Source organism: Moschus berezovskii, chromosome 2, assembly GCF_049115385.1.
Source record: "Moschus berezovskii isolate FMDL1 chromosome 2, NW_MosBer_1.0, whole genome shotgun sequence".
Taxonomy (NCBI): domain Eukaryota; kingdom Metazoa; phylum Chordata; class Mammalia; order Artiodactyla; family Moschidae; genus Moschus; species Moschus berezovskii.
Genome location: NC_142461.1, coordinates 1,249,160 through 1,263,190, shown reverse-complemented (window position 1 = coordinate 1,263,190; position 14,031 = coordinate 1,249,160). Strand labels below are relative to the sequence as shown.

General features: G+C 55.3%; 1 protein-coding gene across 9 annotated transcripts in view; it reads right to left on the bottom strand.

The window, feature by feature from the left end:
- The window catches only part of ARHGEF10L (Rho guanine nucleotide exchange factor 10 like), a 166,326-nt gene that overhangs the window by 142,076 nt on the left and 10,219 nt on the right, over window positions 1–14,031 (bottom strand). For 5 of the 9 annotated variants that reach the window (XM_088842963.1, XM_088842990.1, XM_088842996.1 and 2 more), the window contains exon 1: window positions 7,149–7,294. The exons of 2 other annotated variants lie outside the window; for them this stretch is intronic. The gene's annotated coding sequence lies outside the window, so the exon portion shown is untranslated. Of the gene's footprint in view, window positions 1–7,148; window positions 7,296–7,688; window positions 7,917–14,031 lie in introns of those variants that run through there. 2 more of the 9 variants (XM_088842972.1, XM_088843017.1) reach the window with 2 other exon arrangements.

The window sequence follows — 14,031 nt, the reverse complement described above, 5'->3', positions numbered from 1 at the left end:
ACCTGCCATGTGGTGTGGCCAAAAAATTTGAAAATAAAACATCTTTTAAAAAAGACTCAACTGCCACCCCTCAGAGAAGCCCCTGATCACCTCAAGCTGACAGATTCTGCCACTAGCCCCACATACGCCCCTTCCCACCCACCCTGCCAGCCGCACCTCCACCCCATTAGCCCCGTCCTACCACATTAGGCTGTTCCCTTCGCAGGGCCAGTTTCATGACGTGCTGTTTACCCTGTTGCCTTGTTTGATTCCTCTGGCTTTTGCCTCCTCCGCCATCACAGAAGACCCACAGGGGCAAGTAATAGCCACCGTGGTAACAGCAGGCAGCCCGGCCAGGCTATGGTGGTGGCGACGCATGGGCCTGAGCAGCGTACTTGTACGACCCCATTTTACAGACGAGGAAACGGATGCAGAGGGGCTGACACAGATGCGACTTAGAGAGAGGCCTGGTAAGGAGCAGGGTACCACTGCCTGCACAGACCCAGCCCTTTGTGGGTCCTGAAGGGGTACCTGCCGACTGAGCAGATGAACCGCTGAATAAATGAAGGTTACATACCACGGTGCTGAGAGAGGTTGTCTTCAGGTAGAGCAACAAAGGGCAATTTTAAACGTCTTCTCCCTGAACTTTCCAAGTTTTCGTCAATGGTCACATAATACATGCATGATTTAAAAGTAAAATAAACCCTGATTTTAAAAGAAATTCAAAGGTTCTGAGTAATGTCTGGGTTCAGGAGTATTCTTCAATTTCCAGAGACTGTTATTCCTCTACTTAATTTAAACCACTGTTTTCCTAGGGAAATTGAATAAAAAGCCCACATTTTTAAAGCTCACACCAAGCCTGCCCACTTCAAACAGTGCAGAGAGGGCAGTAACGGGAGCCAGCTCCCGCCTCCCGCTCAGGGCTGGACTTGGGGATGCACCCCGATCAGGAGCCGCTGGAGGGGGTCCTGCGGAGGCCAGGTTCTCAGGGAGCAGGGGGCTCAGCCCCAGAAACACCACCCCGCCTCAGGCCCCAAGCACAGCAGTGCACAGGGCCAAGCCACCTGCCCTGCCCCAGACCTGGGCTGTCCCTGCACGAAGGCGGTGGGAAGGCCGCCTTCCCGGCAGGCTGGTGGCAAGATGAACCCCTTGGCAGAGGGGCCCCTGTTGGCCGGCAGGTCAGGGAAAGGTGAAGCCCATGGCTCGGCGCAGGCTCTGGCCCGGGGTGGGCACAACCTGTGCTTCTGGCCAAGCGACCCGTCACCTGCCCCGAGTCCCCACCATGTGTGCGCCCTATGCCAGGGGCCGTTGGGGGCGCAGCCAGGCTGGGCCCTGAAAGGGGTGGCATGGCTCCAGGGTACAGGGGTGAAAGCCGGGGCTCTGGGGCAAGCAGGGCCAGGATGAGCCATGCTGCGTCAAATCCTCTGGACAGGCAAGATAACCCACCTGAGCAGCAAGGGGAGTTGATGACACAGGCCACTCATCAGGGTGGCCGAGCCCTGTGCCCGCCGCCTTGCCTGCCACATGTCAGTATGAGCTACGGCCGTCAGCGCTCTCAGAACACCAGTCATTATTATCTGCTTTTTCCAGACGCCAGGCCTAGCGGTCCATCTGAGCACTGAGTTCTATTCCAGGCCTTGGCCCTAAACTACAGGGCGATGAACACAGCTATGTGGGTGAGAAGACACACATCCCCTTCCAGTGAGGGGCAGGGTGTGTGAGAGTCCAGACATGCGTCAGTCTCCACTCCCTCCCTTCTTCAAAGGGAGAAGGAAGAGCTCAGGGCCCACCTGGTTGGAATCCTGCCACTTACGCTGTGGCCCTGAGAAAGTCACTCAACCTTTCTAAGGCTCAGTTTCCTCATCTATGGGGCTCCCCTGGTGGCTCAGATGGTCAAGAATCTGGCTGCAATGCAGGATTCGATCCCTGGGTTGGTAGGATCCCCTGGAGAAGGGAATGGCAACCCACTCCAGTATTCTGGCCTGAAAAACCCCATGGACAGAGGAGCCTGGCAGGCTACAGTCCATGGGGTAGCAAAGAGTCCGACATGATTGAGCGACTAACACACTTCCTCATGTATAAGATGGGATAATGATAGCCACCTGCAAGATCAGTATGGGAGTTAAACGAATCGATTCATGAAAAATGTCTTCCATAACATATAACCATGAGTTGTCTTTAAAACCCAAGCTCCTAATTATCTGCCTAAATGAAGGACAGGAGCAGCAGAGGTAATCAAAAGCTCTGAATAGCCAGGACTTCCCTGGTGGTCCAGTGGTTAAGAGTCTGCTCCCAATGCAGGGGGCCTGGGTTCAATCCCTGGTCAGGGAACTATGAATGAGATCCCACATGCCACAAGTGGAAACCAAAAAAAAAAAAAGAAAAGGCACTGAATAACCTAAATAACCGTTACTTTTATCTTTGGGGTGAACAGAAGGAAGCAGACATACTTTCCCAATTCTGTCTTTTTTGGCCTGATAGTAAAATGGAAATCTTTTTTTAAGAGTCCACCAGCCACAGATGCTTGGTAGCAGCAAGTTTAGGGAGATTTAAAGACTTTGAGGGGAGCGGGTGACCCACAGAGCACGACACCCCTGGAAGGAGACGTGTGGCAGGGCTCCTTGGCAGGTAACCAGATGATGCTGGGTGCTCAGACGTGAGAAGGTTTCAGGACTTGCCCTGCTCTGTCACAAGCCCTGCAGACTCCGAGCTCACAGACACCTGAGAGCTCACAGCTTCCGATAGCTCATGCCTCTGAGCCTTGGTTCCTCCACCCAGACCCCTGCCTCTCCCCACCCACTCTGCTGCCACACTCTGCACACCCTCCTGTGTGTAGCTGGGCACATACCCCTCTCCCGGCCAGGGCTCTCAGACTGTCCAAGAGCTACAGCCTGCCCATTTGACAGTCCGATTCTGCTCTGCTTGACTCCATACAGATGCGTCCTGCCCACTGCTGCCAAAGCCAGCCCCAGGCAGCGCCAGCCACCCGCGTCCCAGCCACGACACCTTCACCAGCCCCGAGCTATTCAGCTTGGCCACGCCTCTCCTCGGGCACGCCAGCTGCTCAGCCTCCCAGATACCTGGGCCATCTTGAGTGTGGTTTTCCCATAGGGGCCAAGTAGGCTCTCAATTAACGGAAACGCATCCGTGTCCCACGTGCCTGGGAAGGCAGCGCCCAGTGTCTCAAGTGCAGAGCTCACCTGAGGGCCACTCTGCCATCCCAGCAGACCCTGCTGCAGGCTGCCACGCTCACTCTGCTCCTGTGGGGGCCCTGGAGGGTCGTCGCGTCAGAATGTCAGCTCCAGGGAGCGGCTGTGCCCGGGGAGCCCACTGCCAGATCCCCACAGCGTGCTGGTGGGTGTCCAACCACTGGTTCTCCAGAGGGGGAAGGAGCAGGGCTTGATATTCAGTGTTTCCCAGTTTCTGTGTTGTAAATACTCTTGTGTGCTCAGTCATGTCCGACTCTTCGCCTAAATTCTCCAGGCAAGAATACTGGAGAGGGTGCCGTTTCCGACTCGGCGGGGGCGGGGGGACCTTCCCGACCCAGAGATCGAACCCGGGTGTCTTGTGTCTCTTGCATTGGCAGGCGGATTCTTGACTCCTGCATCCGATTCTCTCACTGTGGCCAATCTCAAGCTATAAGATGAACCACTGAACCCAGAGCTGGGAAGAGACGGGCGGTAGCGCCTGTGTGGACATTACAGCATTACAGCCCCCACTGACGAAGGCCCCATTTACAGTTTTTCAGTCTTACGACGGTGTGAAAGCAATACGCATTCAGTGGGAACTGCACTTGGAATTCTGAGTCTGGATCTTGTCCCAGGCCTGTGGTGTGTGCAAGACAACACTCTCGTGATGCGGGACCCGCTCCCGGCCAGACCTGCAATCTCCAGGGTAAAGGACCCAGACGCTCACCACCACCCTGCGCCCAGACAGCCACTCTGCGTTTCACTTTCAGTCCAGTGTTCGATAAACTGCATGAGACAGTCAGCACTCTATCATAAAACAGGCTGTGTGTTAGACGGTTTTGCCCAACTACAGGCTAATGGGAGTGTTCTGAGTCTGTTTAAGGTAGGTGAGGATAAGCTATAATGTAGGTTAGGTGTATTAAATGCATTTTTGACTTATGATATTCTCTTTTTTAATGTTTTATTTATTTATTGTCCACACCACGTGGCTTGTAGGATCCTAGTTCCCCGACCAGAGATGAAACCTGGGCCCTGGCAGTGAAAGCACTAAGTCCTAATCAGTGGATCACCAGGGAATTCCGTCGACTTCGATTTTAAACAGACAACGGGTTTATCAGGACCCATCATAAGGTGAGGGAGATTTGCATATGTATGTATATATCTATATATAGAGAAAAACAGCTATACATACAAAAGACACAAATAACCACAAACAGACGTAACACAGAGAAACTGAAATAAGCAGGAAGTAGTATCGGTTGAGTAGTTCTTACCCTTGTTTTCAGTACAATTTACTTAGGTATAAATTTATACACTACAGCCAGTTTACTATACACTGTAAACCTGCATGTTAACAGCTCACAAAATGCCTAACATTTAGCAGCAGCCTCGCACTTTGCTACAAACTGACTGTACCACACCACTACCCAGGGCCAGGCACAGGCTGCGTGAGGACAGGTCACCCTGGGAGCTCATCAGACCAGGCCTCCAGTGGAAAGTGACACTAATGCCCTCCATCAAGGCAAAGAGAAACCAAGGAACTCTCTGGGGACACATGGCAAGGAAGGAGCCGAGCCCAGCTCGGGCGGCCCAGGGGGGCGGGAGGAGAACTCTGGCCCCCTCCGCTGTTTACGAGTCTGACTGTCTTTCCCCGTCTTGAGGGCAAAGACAGCAGACGGGAATCCAGAAGTACTAAAGACAAACTTGCAGAAGGAAGCAAGGCCTGGCTGGTCAGGAAGATGCCTTCACCAACTGTGCCCTTCGGCACTCACTCAAACTCTGAGCTTCATCTTCCTAACCTGTAAAATGGGTATGAGCCAGCTTCACTGCCTAATTATCAGGGCGGTTGTAGAAAGAGAGAGTGTACATGGAAAGAGCAACATAAATCTCAGCTACTATTGGCATATGTATGCACGCGGCGTGTATCACCCACTTCATCTTTTCAAAGCTGATCTAAGATTATACTCTTTCCACTCTGCTCCTTCCCACTGTTTAGCAGATGCCCTCTGCGGAACAGCTAGCTCAGCACTGGGCACACGCCAGGCTCCGTAAAGATGATTCGTTCATCTCTTGGTTTACCGTTTATTTAAGTGACAGTGTCAGTCGCGCGGTGACATCTGACTCTTTGTGACCCCCACGGACTGCAGCCTCCGTCCACGGGACTCTCCAGGCAAGAACACTGGAGCGGGCTGCCATTCCCTTCTCCAGGGGATCTTCCCAACCCAGGGATCCAACCCCGGTCTCCTGAACTGCAGGCATTCTCTTTACCATCTGGGCCACCAGGGAAGGCCAGGAGGCCTTCCTCTTAAATGAACCTGGTACCAGGGCCCCAGGAAGTCCACCAAGTGGAATCCCCAAACTCCTCCAAAGCTAAACTGAGAAACGGCACCATTTAGGAACCATTAGCTCTTGGTCATCCCCGGTTTACTGAGCACTTCCTGTGTGTCAGGCCTGGTGATCAGGACAGACCTGGACCCTGCTCACCCAGGCTTATGGGTCCACCAGGGGGGAAGGGCGGGTAAGAACCCACTCTGACCACAGCGAGGGCTCTGCAAGGACCACGAAGAGCAATTCTAATGCCCAGAGAGGAAAAGGACCCTGAGAGAGACATGAAGAGGGGAGAACGGGACCAGCTTTCCGGAGAGAGGGAACCATGGGGGCAGAGGCCCTCTGACGGAAGAGCAAGGAGCCGGGAGCCCTGATGGGAAAGGGGAGTGAGAAAGACGCGCCCCCCCCCCCCAGGCCTCGCGTGCCGGGGGAGGGTTTGGAGCCCCCTCAGAGAGGTTTTACCCCAGTCACAGGGTGCGTGAAGGTTCCCAGACCGGGCCCTCGGGTGTGGTTTACATCCCCAGAGCCCGGACGCTCTGGGGCACCATGCTGGCAGGACAGACAGAGGGATGGGGGATACCACAGCGGGGCCGCCCCTCAGGGCTGAGCGCTGTGAGCCACAGAGCCTGTCCTCTGTCCGGCGTCTGGAGCACAGCGGAGGGCTGCAGCCAGAGAGAGGCAGGACGCACCCAGTGAAGCTCCAGGAAGGGCCGAGGGCTCTGAGCCAGTCTCAGCGCCAGAGACCCTTCCCCACCATCCGCTGCGTGGCCCAAGGCAGGGTCCTTGGGCTCTCAGGCTGAGGGGGCTTCCTGATCCCTTCCTTGCCCAGGGTCCCTGCCTGGGACAGGGAAGAAGCACTGCCCCCTGGCTCCGCTATGTCAGGGGCACTTCCCTCTCAGGACCGGCCGGGAGCCCAGGAGGCTGGTCTTCGCCTTCACCTTCTCACCCCGACAGTCTTCTGCCTCCAGCAGAGGCCAGGCCTGAGTGTGCGGCCCGGGGTGTCCTCGCCTGCCTCCCACACTCTCCTCCTCCAGGAGGCCGCCCTGCTCCGCCTCCAGGCAGGGCTCCAGGGTGGGAGAGGCTGGCCCAGAGCAGAAACAAGAAGAGCGCTCGCTGACCCCTCCTAATCCCTGGGACCCCCGGTCAGCGCACAGGGACAGCAGGACCTAAAGGCCCGCGGGAACCAGAGGGAGGGAAGCGCTGGGTGGGAGTGAGGATTCCCCAGCTGTCCCCACAGAGGCTGCCACACACAGAGACACACACAGAAACACACACACAGAGACACACACAGAGACACACACACACACGGACACGCGCACACCCGCCGCACACACTGATGCACAAAGGCCGCGCGGGGCCGTGCAGGGGCCGGGCCGCCCGAGGAACACGGAGCCGGCCGTGGGGCGCGCTCGGGCGGCGCGGGCACCGCGGACACAGGGCTGACCGACACGCACAGGGAGACGCGGCTGCGAGAGCCTCCCCGAGACACCGCCGGAGCCGCGGCGGCGGCGCCCCGCGAGCCGGGACGCAAGACAGAGCCGGGCCCGGGCTGGCGCGCGCCCCCGCGGCGGCCTCCGTGCTCCGCGGGCCGCCCGGCCCCCTCGCGGCCCCGCGCCGGCTCCCGGGCCCCCCGCCGCCGCGGGCCGCACTCACCGCTCGGCCTCCGTCGTCCGCGCCGCTCACAAAGGCGCCGGCGGCCGCGCCCCCGCTGCCCGGCGGCCGCGGGCGCCCATGGCCGGGCCGCCCCGCCCCGCCGCCGCCGCCGCGCTGAGCTCACCGCTTAACCCCTGCGGGCCGGGCGGCGCCGCGACCCCGGAGCCCCGGCCGCGCGGGGAGCGGACGCCCCGGAGCCCCGGCCGCGCGGGGAGGACGCCCCGGAGCCCCGGCCGCGCGGGGAGCGGACGCCCCGGAGCCCCGGCCGCGCGGGGAGGACGCCCCGGAGCCCCGGCCGCGCGGGGAGCGGAGGCGCGCGGAGCCCCGGAGCCCCGGAGCCCCGGCCGCGCGGGGAAGGACGCCCCGGAGCCCCGGCCGCGCGCGGCCCCACCCCGCACCGCCCGCCGCGCCTCCCCGCGCCCTCCAGGCCTCCCAGGCGCCTCTCGCGCCCATTCTGGCTCCTCTCCTTCCAGGAGTCTGCCCCGGGCTCTCCGCCGAGGGGTGAGGATGCCGAGGTTGGCCCCCGAGGAAAAGTCAGACCTGCGATGGCCCCCACCCAGTCTCAGCCGCAGACGGGCCTCCTGAGGGCTCCGACCAGCCCGGCACACCGGTTTCCGATGACAGCCTCAGGATCACAACTCTGGCAGCTGCAGGCAGTGAGGACTCTGAGCTTAGCAGCCAGCCTGCCATGTGGCTCCATTTTCCTGATGAGAAAACCGCGGCTTAGAGCTGTGACTTGGCAAAGCCCACCCAGCAAGGAAGTGGTAGTCCCGAGATCCTGTCATACCCCTCCCTTTCAGCTCCCAAAGCTGCCAAACGCTAGTTACTCCCCTCTCAGAAATCCAAAGACGCCTCCGGATATGATGCAATTAATTACAGTTATCAGGCCATTAATTAAAATTATCCCTGTTGTTGTTAAACACTGCCCCGCTACCTGCCTATTTGCAAAGAAATTCACACTCAGGCTTATCAGCAATTACTCGGGTTGATAATGACGAGTTTCGCAGCCGCCAAAGGGCACAGGTGTTATGCAGGCTGGAGTCTGTGTTGGCCTGTGTTTATTCATTCAAACAACTAGGAAAAAAAAACACACCATTTTTTCTTTTAACTACTCCCTGTTTGGCAGGCACCAGTCTTAGGGGCTAGGAATGAAACAAGAAACCAGAGAGACCGCAGCCCTGCCCCCTCAACAAGGAAGAGACACGGACAACAGGCCTCTGCAGTCCCGCGAGACAGGCCACACCAGTCCGCACTCTCTGAAATCATCTTGCTCATTGTTGGGGTTGCTTGTTTATTGTCCATCTCCACACGGGAACATAAACCCCATAGAGCTTGTCTGAAGAGTTGCTCATAGAGTCACCCCAGCCCCCAGGCCTGGGCGACGGCTCAGAGTGTGTTAATGTTTGTTAACATTTAATGCTTGTTGAGCACTTAGTATGCTCCCGCCTCCCCGGTGGGTTGGACGGTAAGGAATCTGCCTGAGATGCCAGAGACCCCGGGTTGGGAGGATCCCCTGGAGAAGGGAAGGGCAGCGCACTCCAGGATTCTGGCCTGGAGAATCCCATGGACAGAGGAGCCTGGGGGGCTGCAGTCCATGGGGTCGCAAAGAGTCAGACGCAACTGAGCGAGTGACACTGTCATGTCTCCAGACATCATTCTAGGCGCACAGGAGACATCATGGAGGGGAACGGGAAAGGCCCCCGCCCTTCTGGATTGTCCATTCCAGGGACAGGAGCAAGGTTTCCAGAATGCCAGAAACGTGGCAAGAACATCTTCAGGTGTCTATCAGGTGACCTCAGAGCTCATGGCATTAAGCCCTGGACCAGAATTTAGACATTCGGATTCTGCTGGCACAGAAAGAACCAGTACGAGTCCCGGGACCTGCATCCACAACCGTTCAGACCTATTCCAACCCCCTCCCTGGCTGGCTTGTTTCCCTCCTGGGCCTGAGCTCTCTTGAGTCCTCTGGTCTGGAATACCTGTCCCGTGTTTGGCTGCACTGAAGCCGACCCTCTTCCCAGATCTAACAGAAGGCCCAGCATCTCCAGGACGCCTCTCCACATGGCCCCTGTTCCCCAACCACCTCTCCCGCTGAGCTCCGCAGCGCTGCATCCTCTGGTTAGTTGCTTCTGTTAGAATGTTTGTTTCTGTTAGTTGATTCTGGGCAGATACTGGCTTGAGCTGTCTCCAGGGCAGTTGAACTGTCTTGAGGGAAGCTACGATCCAAGCTTGGGGGTGGAGGCCATACCTCAGGGTCCCATCGTGTCCCCGAAACCCGGCAGGGTTTAGAAGCACACCAAGTGAGCGCCCACAGACCCTCATCAGTAGAGCCCTCCGGAGCCCGCATTGCAGTCTGCCCCCTCGCAGAGCAAATGGAGCCTCCAGAGCGTCTTGTTTTGCCTGCAGAGATTTTGTTATTGTTAACTAGCTCCCAACACTGAACAATTGAGAGACTTCCCATAAGTTGCCAGATTACTGGCTTCTCTTGACATGTCTGAAGATCTGCTGATGCCCGGCCCCCCGGGCCACACTCTGTAGGCCCCAAAGGGCCGGGCCCCGTAGAAAGAGCTGTGTCCTTGCCCTTGTCACCGTCCCCCCCAGCCCTGTGCCACACTTTTGACCTTGATCCCCTCCGTGAAATAGTGTTTTCATTTCAGTTTCTCTCTGCATTCTACCTATGTGAGAAGACAATCGCATCATGGAAACACATACTCGAGAGTGAATGAGCCCACAGCCCTCACCTTCCAGGCCAGGCCAGACCCCAGAAGTAGTAACTCAGATGTGCCCGACTCTGCGACCCCCTGGACTGCAGCCCACCAGGCTCCTCTGTCCATGGCATTTTCCAGGCAAGGATACTGGAGCGGGTTACCATGTCCTTCTCCAGGGGATCCTCCCCACCCAGGGATCGAACGTGGGTCTGCAGCGCAGGCAGATTCTTGACCAGCTGAGCCACCAGGGAGGCACAAGCCAGGCCCATCCTCCTGCATTCTTGCTGAGTTCGTCATCCTGCTCTGACACGTACACACCCCTTCTCTCTCACCTGCCCACCTTCACGTGCCGAGCTCCCAGCATAAACGAAGGTGCAAAGCATTTCCCTTTGTTCCTTCTGCCTGGAGTGCCGTTGCTGTTCCACACCGCCCCCCGCCCAAGACACTGTGGCTTCTGGGTGCTCTCCGCATAGACCATGCTTCCTCAAGGCTCTGTTCTCCAGAGCCCCGAGACGGGGCTCCTGGGCTCCCGTCGAACCGCACAGTCTCCCCCTCAGCCTCCTGCAGTGTTCTGTGCTGGGTTTGCCCATGCCCTCCCCTGCTGTGTGAGTCCTCGGGAGCAGGGACTCTGCTGCCTCACTCACGCTGGAGTCCCCAGCACCTGGGACAGAGCCCGCTGGAGCAGAAGCACGAGACAAATATTTGCTGAATAGATGAGCGAATGCCGTTCCACAGCCACGGAAGGAACAAAAAGGACGCCTGGGTCTGTTTCCATGTCCCAGAACATTCAGTTAACCAGAGTTTCACACTCGCCGAGCATCCTGGTGGCGCAGGGCCCACTGTGCAAGCACAGTCACGGATGCTCCACCGGGTGGGACTGGGACGGTTCCCCTGGGCTCCGATGCCGAGCGGGGGATGGGGAGGCCCAGGGCACAGTGGTGTCTTCTGTTGGCCAGAGAAGCTCAGCAACCTGGCCGCGGTTGCTTAGCAAACCCATGACACGGCGAGGGCGAGAACCCAGGGCTCCTGCCTCTGCCTCCAGCGCAGCTCCACTGCCAGCAGCCCAGCCTTGTAGCCGACCAGAAAAGAAGTGGGTAGATGGGAAAGGGGACTTCCCAAGCCTAGTTACCACCCTTGCACAGGCAGTATAAATGGAAAGTGTGCGTAAAGCAACTAGTTCTTCTTTCCCGTGTCATCAAACCAATCACAGACTCTTCTCTAAGAGATTCTGGATCACATTTGGATTGTGAGTAAGGATGATGGGGTCTGTCTTACCACAATGAAACCTCTTTCCATAACCCTGCTGTCCCTGTTCAGTAGGACAGGCATTTTGAAGGGAGCTGGGTTGCACTGAGCCGTCCCCTCACTGCCTTCTAGGTTCCTTGCAAGGCAAGACCTGCATCTGTGGGGAAACAACCTGAGGCTGGACTTCCCAGGTGGCGCCAGTGCAGGAGATGTGAGAAATGCCAGTTTGTTCCCAGGGTGGGGAAGATCCCCTGGAGGAGGGCCTAGCAACCCACTCCAGTATTCTTGCCTGGAGAACCCCAAGGTCAGAGGAGCCTGGTGGGCTACAGTCATGAGGTCGCAAAGAGTCAGACACAACTGAAGCAACTTGGCACGCACACACGCTGAAGTCAAAGGCACAGCCACAGCTGGAGGTGGTTCTGGGGGCTCAGGTAGAGGAGGAAATTACTTTCCTGAGCGACCACTTTATGACCCTTGGTGTGAGGGAGGGGACAGTTTGAGCAGCTCTTTTTCTTAGGGCTGTAGTCTCAAAGTTCTCCCAAAAGAACCACTGGGGTGATGGACACCCACGTCCAGAGGGCTGGACACAGACAGTACGGGGCGTGCCCCCTACTCGCCATGGGACCCTCAGCCTCTCCCTCAGTCCCAGTGCCTGTAAAAGCACAATAATCCTTTTGTTCCCTTCTATCTTAAAGAGATGGGGAGGACAAATCCTTAAAGAGATGGGACTACCAGACCATCTGACCTGCCTCCTGAAAAATCTGTATCCAAGTCAAGAAACAACTAGAAATGGACATTGAACAACACATGGGTTCCAAATCAGGAAAGAAGTACGTCAAGGCTGTATATTGTCACCCTGCTTATTTAACTTTATATGCCGAGTACATCATGAGAAACGCTGGGCTGGATGAAGCACAAGCTGGAATCAAGATTGCTGGGAGAAATATCAATCACCTCAGATATGCAGATGATACCACCCTTATGGCAGAAAGTGAAGAGGAACTAAAGAGCCTCTTGATGAAAGTGAAAGAGGAGAGTGAAAAAGCTGACTTAAAACTCAACATTCAGAAAACTAAGATCATGGCCTCCAGTCCCATCACTTCATGGCAAATAGATGGGGAAATAGTGGAAACAGTGAGAGACTTTCTTTTCTTGGGCTCCAAAATCAGTGCAGATGGTGACTGCAGCCATGAAATTAAAAGATGCTTGTTCCTTAGAAGAACAGTTATAACCAACCTAGACAGCATATTAGAAAACAGAGACATAACTTTGCCAACAAAGGTCCGTCTAGTCAAAGCTATGGTTTTTACAGTGGTCATGTATGGATGTGAGAGTTGGACTATAAAGAAAGCTCAGCACTGAAGAATTGATGGTTTTGAACTGTGGTGTTGGAGAAGACTCTTGAGAGTCCCTTGGACAACAAGGAGATCCAACCAGTCCATTCTAAAAGAAATCAGTCCTGAGTATTCATTGGAAGGACTGATGCTGAAGTTGAAACTGATGGCCACCTGATGTGAAGAGCTGACTCTTTGGAAAAGACTCTGATGTGGGAAAGATTGAAGGTGGGAGGAGACGGGGACGACAGAGGATGAGATGGTTGGATGGCATCACTGACTCGATGGACATGAGTTTGAGTGAACTCTGGGAGTTGGTGAAGGACAGGGAAGCCTGGCGTGCTGCAGTCCATAGAGCTGCAAAGAGTCGGACATGACTGAGTAACTGAACTGAACTGAACTGAATCCCGTAGGATTTTAAAGGATCGATCTAACAAAGTCTAACAGATTTTTCAACATCTCACTGACAGATTAGATACATATGCTATTTGATCCCATAGTATCATAAGCATACTTATCATATATCATAAGATATTTTTGATGAGAGATGAGAGGCAGCCTAGTGTAGTGGTAGTCAAGAGTTCAAACTTCAAATCCTGTTTAAAGGAGTGACAAATATGAAAAGGGAGAAAAGTAGAATGAATTCTGTGGTGTTAGACTGGAATTGGAGATTTTGGTGTGAGTTCAGAGCTCTGTCCGCTGAAAGAACCTGGGAGCAGGGATACCCAGTCACAACGAACACACTTTGCAGCCAGGTCATGGATTCTAAATACCACTCTCTGCTAGAAGAGACCAAAGCTCCTTGGAGAGATGACTGATTCCAGGGGAAGAACAAGCTGTGCCTGAAACATATTGTTGGGCCAGAAATTAATAAATTGCTCAACAAGTGATGGAAACACAGCAAAAGGACACAGAAACCAACTCAAAAGAGGCTTCCACTGGTCAAGCTCCATTTGGTTAATTCAGTTCAGTCCCTCAGTCGTGCCCGACTCTTTGCGACCCCATGAATCACAGCACACCAGGCTTCTCTGTCCTCCGCTATCTCCTGGAGTTTGCTCAAACTCATGTCCACTGAGTTGTTGATGCCATCCAACCATCTCATCCTCTGTCGTCCCCTTCTCCTCCTGCCCTCAATCTTTTCCCAGAATCAGGGTCTTTTCCAATGAGTCAGCTCTTCACATCAGGTGGCCAAAGTATTGGAGCTTCAGCTTCAGCATCAGTCCTTGCAATGAATATTCAGGACTGATTTCCTTTAGGATGGACTGGTTGGATCTCCTTGCAGTCCAAAGGACTCTCAAGAGTCTTCTCCAGCACCACAGTTCAAAAGCATCAATTCTTTAGCACTCAGCTTTCTTTATAGTCCAATTCTCACATCCATACATGACTACTGGGAAAACCACAGCCTTGACTAGATGGACCTCCACTAGCCAAACCAAGGTCAACTTAAGCATCGAAATAAGTAATGATTGTAAGGATTCATATTCTAAATGCAATAGGAAACCAAGTGTCCACACTGATGTGATAAGTAAATGAATAAACTGAAAACTGGGAATGCTATTTGCACACTCAGAGTACTTTCCCAGGAAATATCTGTTA